Raw genomic sequence first — 5,517 nt, 5'->3', positions numbered from 1 at the left:
ATTCCGACGAATTTCCGACGATTTCGGCCATCAGAATCCCCCTGTTTTCTTGTAGTGTCAGATGGATCCTCTAATGGTAAATGGTGGATCAGTCACGTTCTTAGTAGAAGCCCTATCATCTCACTAATGAAACAATGCTTGCATGATGCAGGAATATCACTCTCTCCCCACTTTATCCTTCTCGCGTCAAATACTTGGGAACGTGTATACAACATACTTGAAGTTAACTGGTATCAAGTTGTTTGGTTCAAGGAGTCAATACCCAAACATGCTTTTCTAACTTGGATTGCAATTAGGGATCGGCTGCCTACAAGAGATAGAATACATAGATGGGGTATGTTCACTCCTCCATAATGTTTTCTATGTGGTTGAGATTCGGCAAAACCTTCTCTTTGATTGCCCATATTCCACACAGGTCTGGACTTTCTTCGCCCCCAAATCCCATCTTTCACCACCTTCCTTGTTTGAAGATTGTATTAGATGGATGAGAGACCTCCACACTCAGGTATGCAGACCGGCATCATCTTTGATTCCAGAAATACAGTAATTATTTCTTAGGAGCAAGTTGGATACATTATCAAGAGCTCAGAGGAATCTGCCCTCAACCATCACTTTTTCTACTTGGTTCTTAGTCTTAACATTAGGTATTATATCCATTTTTTTGTATCCGGCTATGTCGCCTGCGTATGTGTGCTATATAATCCTGATGGAATCATTGTTTATTTAATGAAGAATAGTTTTAATTAAAAAAACAATTAAACTTTATATTGTCTTTTTGGGGTCAAAATGTGAATCTAAATACTTAGTAATATGCAATAGATACAAGTGGCTTGAATCCCATTATGCTGAAAATCAATTTGGTTTCAGTGAATTCCAAAAAGATTATGATTTGGTAAACCTGCAAAATACAGTAGCCATCAGCAAAAGATAGACATAGTCAACCCCGCATGAAGCTCCTAGAAGCACCAAACGGAGGAGGATGGAAGGCCTGCTCCGGTCATCTTGATGAAAATCTGACTCCGAACACCTATACCCGAAGACCACATGAGAGAGAGAGGGCCCAATGAACCCATAATAGAAGCTAACGCTAAAGATAAGATCATAAGAGAGTCCAGACGAGCATGCAGATTATTTTCTCTCAAAATACGGCCACACACCGTGGAGCAGACTCGGAGAAGGTGGCAAATCAGCCATAAATGATTTTTTTAAAAAAATTGGTAAGCACTAATCCCATATAAAGCGTTTAATTATTACTTATCTATTTCTTGAACACTGTTATTTTAAAATAAAAATTTATATTGTTGTGCTTACTATAACAACAATTGGTTTATAATTTAGAGATAAGTTTGTCCATAGCAACGTTTGGTATGATCTTATAACGCATTTGAATTAGTTAGGATTGTTTGCCAGTGGCGGTCTAAGACTACCATTGTAGAATTTGTAGGAATCCATCACAAGATGAAATGATAGACACGATGTCTGTGTTTTGCTACATTAAGACAAAAAGGTAAATTGCTACAAATATTTAACAAGATTAACTATAGTTTGATGCAATTAGACCTGGGCACGGAGTGGATATCCAGAAAAATTGCAGTATTTGTGATCCGCTTCGTCCCAAACAAATACTTATGTTTGTGATTTACTTCGATCCGGAAAATTCTGGATATCCAGAAGTTTAGATATCCGGAATTCTTTTAAATATTTTTGAATTATTCGATTATATCCGTCAATTCTATTTTTAAAAATATAAAATTAAATGAACAAACCTTCATAATATCAATTTAAAATAAAAATAACAATATCATACTAACAAACTAACATCTTCTACATAATTTGTAAAGCAAAAACAAAAAAAAATCAATCTTAACAAGCCTAATAAAAAACCTCATATGTTGATATTTGACTCAACATAAAAATTAAAATGGATGTGCAATAACCCAAAACAAAAAAAAAATTGAAAAACAACTTAAAATAAAACAATTAAGCAAATTATATCGTAAACATGTTTAGATATAATGGTTTCTCCATAAAATTACATTGCATATCTATAAATATTCAGATCGGATCGGATATCCGGCTTTCTAAAGAATAATATTTGTGATTTGTTTCATTTTTTAAGGATACCATATTTTTCTATTTGCTTTGATTTGAAGCTTTACGGATATACAATTATTTTGATCGAATCGAGACGAATAACAGATCGGATCATCGGGAAATGTTGAAGAAGAAAATGAAAGGATATGAACAGTTGGTAAATCTGAAAAATCATTGACAGGAATAGAGAGTAAGTTAATATGTAAGTTATCATGGTTATACTCTCACTTATCTAGATAATTTATAAGTTAGTATCATTATACTCTGATTTATCTTGATATTTTACATGTTAACTGGTATTTAATTTATATTTACCTGCAATTTGATCAGTTGATGGTTGTTATTTTGTATCAAAACAATAATTAAATTATAGTTATGTATGCTTACATTTGTGACTAATCGACTTATATATGGAGTATGGAGTGCTGAATGTTAGAATTTATGTGTTTGGCTAAACCAAAATTAACTCTCTAACACATTACAACTCATATGATTAAATTTTTTTGTTCGGCTAAACATAAAATTAAGAGTTGTTTACGTATAAGGTTACTTTTCCAGATTTGTTTGCATGTTTACATACTTTGGGACTGAAAAGTACTATTTACCTTACTTTAATTATTTTCCTCCCCAAAAAACCCTTCTCGCGAAGGAACTTGTACCAAATGTCACGTTTAGTTTTCAACCAAATCTCACATAGTCCGGTCAGGTTTAAAGTATAAAGTAACCATAGTTATATTACATAAACCTGACAACATTCTTCATCATTTTTAAAACACATTAACCACACAAATGTGATCACTAACAACACAAACCTGACCACATGTCTGTAACTTTTAAATTATCTTCTCCTCCTTCTAGTGTAGACGATATTATTTAAGTGTTAAACAACTAAATCTCTAAAACGTCCATAGTGTCCACAAAATCATGACCACACAAATCTGCCCCTTGACCACACTAACATAGAAGCGGCAATCTGGATGAGAATTTCCTCCCGTTTCTGCATAACCATAGAAGCAGATCTAGGTGTAAACAATAGCTATAATCATGGGATGAGAAAATTAAAATCAGGTAAAAGAGGTCATACCATTTATTGTGGTTTCTCGAAATTGACAATAGTTTCAGAAATTAACGCCGCCGGTGAGAAATTGACGGCCGATTGAAGGGGATCTAGGTCAAACTATAAAGAAATAGGGTAAACTAAGTTAGAATTTGTCATACCTTTCAGTGCAGGAGAAAATGCCGGGGAGTAACTGTGACCTTTGGTCTTTGGTGAGAATGATGAATCATTGGAGTCTAGGGGTTGGAAGAGAAAAAAAGGGTAAGTAATTGATTTCTAAATATTAAGGTAAGAGAATGAGTAGTTGGGTCACGGTAAAGAAAAGTAAAGCGAAGAAAAAGATAACTAAATTATTTTTAGTTTCAAGGGTAAATAAGACAATAGCACATAAAGAATTATCTGACATGAAGAAAGTATGCTAGACTGTTATGGAGAAGAGGTAAAGTATGTCTAAGCGTAATTTTTTCTAAAATTAACTGTCTAGCAAATCGCAACACATATGATTACGAGGGTTGTATACCTGGATATAAATTTGTAAATATAACTAAGCTTAATAGCTGTTATTTTCAAACAACATACAAATCCTATTTGGTGTCTCATTGGGCTTCTTTCCATTTCTTAACTTGTTTACCACTTGGCTTCGAGGCATGGCCTCCTCGACGGCAAGTCTATTCAGAGACTTCTTCCTATCTAGAATAGAAGTACTGAAATCATTATTCGATTTTCTGAAAACAAAACAAGGATTAAGCTTTGAACTTTAGACACAAGATCAACCAAAACCCTAATCCGGGAATCGAACACCCATACTAATAGAGAGAGAGAGAGAGAGAGAGAGAGAGAGAGAGAGAGAGAGATTTATGATTTTTAAAGATGGATAACTTGATTTTGCAAAGAGAAATACAAATTGTTTTTGACAGAATAATTTTAAAGAACAGAAATAGCTTTTGCTTTTGATAAAGAACAATTTTCTCAAATAGACCTTTTTAAGTTTTTGTCACAAAAATATACTTCAAAAACTAAAATGACCGAAATAGCATTTTTTATTTTGAAAATTTTAAATTTTTATTATTTTTAAAAATTTGAAATCATATCCCCAAAACCCCACTCCTCAACTCTAAACCCTAAACCTTAAACTCTAAACTTTAAACCATAAACCCTAAATCTTAAACTCTAAACCCCACCATTTAACTCTAAACCCTAATGTCTAGATTAATCAACCCTAGTGTATATTTACTTTTTTGATAAAACATTTAAATCTATTTGGTCATTTTATTTTTAATGTTTATATTTGTGACAAAATTTTTTTTAAGTCTATCTTGTGAAATTTCTCTTAGATAAATAGGGACATAATGGCTCTTAATGGTAACAGGTAACTAGGATAAATATATGAAAATGTTTTTTTTTTTGAAAATTTTTTTTTTTTTTTTTTTTTGAAACACACTTATATTAAATGATCAGACCAAAGTTGGTGAAGCCATTAAGGCCAGTTCAACAGATAAAATCTGCTTTGCTAGGCTGATTAGCACATCAGCCTCTACATTTTTCTTCCTAGAAATCCAATTGAAAGAAATACACTCGAAAGATGAAGCAAGAGCTTGGATATCTATCAAGATCCCATAGAGACCAGTCAAGAACGTATCTTCTTTAAGCGCTTTCACTAGCACTGCGGAGTCTGATTCGCAACGTATTCTCGTGAATCCTAGTTCTCTACACTTCCATATTGCCTCTCTGAGAGCCAGGGCCTCAGCAGCTAACGGGGTCCTCACTTGGTGAGCCGGTAATGAGAATGAGGATGTTCTGTTTTGTCCTTCCATCACCCATCCAAGTCCTGCAACGTTCAAAATTTCATTCCACGCAGCATCAGATTTTACGACAATACAGTTTGGGGAGGCTTGGGCTAACGTTGGGGGAACAGCCGGTAAAGGGCTGGAGATGGTTTGGCAGGTTCCCCATTCCCGGGCCAAATAGATGGCTTTTGAAAGCGTTTCAGCTGCGGAGGTGAGCTTGTCGTTGAAAACCAGATTGTTTCTTGCCGTCCAAATTCCCCAAAGGATCCAGGGCGCGAGTTGTCCTTCTACTCCCGTTGGCGGTAAGTTCTTCCTTGAGATGAGGTTGATCCATTGGTTCCTCAAAACTATAGATCCATTGTACTCAATACTTGGGAAAACAGGGGCCGAGGTCCAAACCTGTTTTGCGAAAGGACAGTGAAAGAACAAGTGATCTATAGTTTCCGGTAGGTTGCATCTCTTACACTTCCCATCAACATTTATCTGTCGCGCTCTAAGTGCTTCCCCTGCTGGGATTGCTCCATGAAGTGCCTTCCATACAAAGAGCTTTGTCTTTGGTGATGTTTTGAGCGTCCAAAC

This window comes from Brassica oleracea, chromosome C9 (assembly GCF_000695525.1).
Source record: "Brassica oleracea var. oleracea cultivar TO1000 chromosome C9, BOL, whole genome shotgun sequence".
In the NCBI taxonomy this organism is placed as follows: domain Eukaryota; kingdom Viridiplantae; phylum Streptophyta; class Magnoliopsida; order Brassicales; family Brassicaceae; genus Brassica; species Brassica oleracea.
This window is presented reverse-complemented; position numbering follows the sequence as displayed.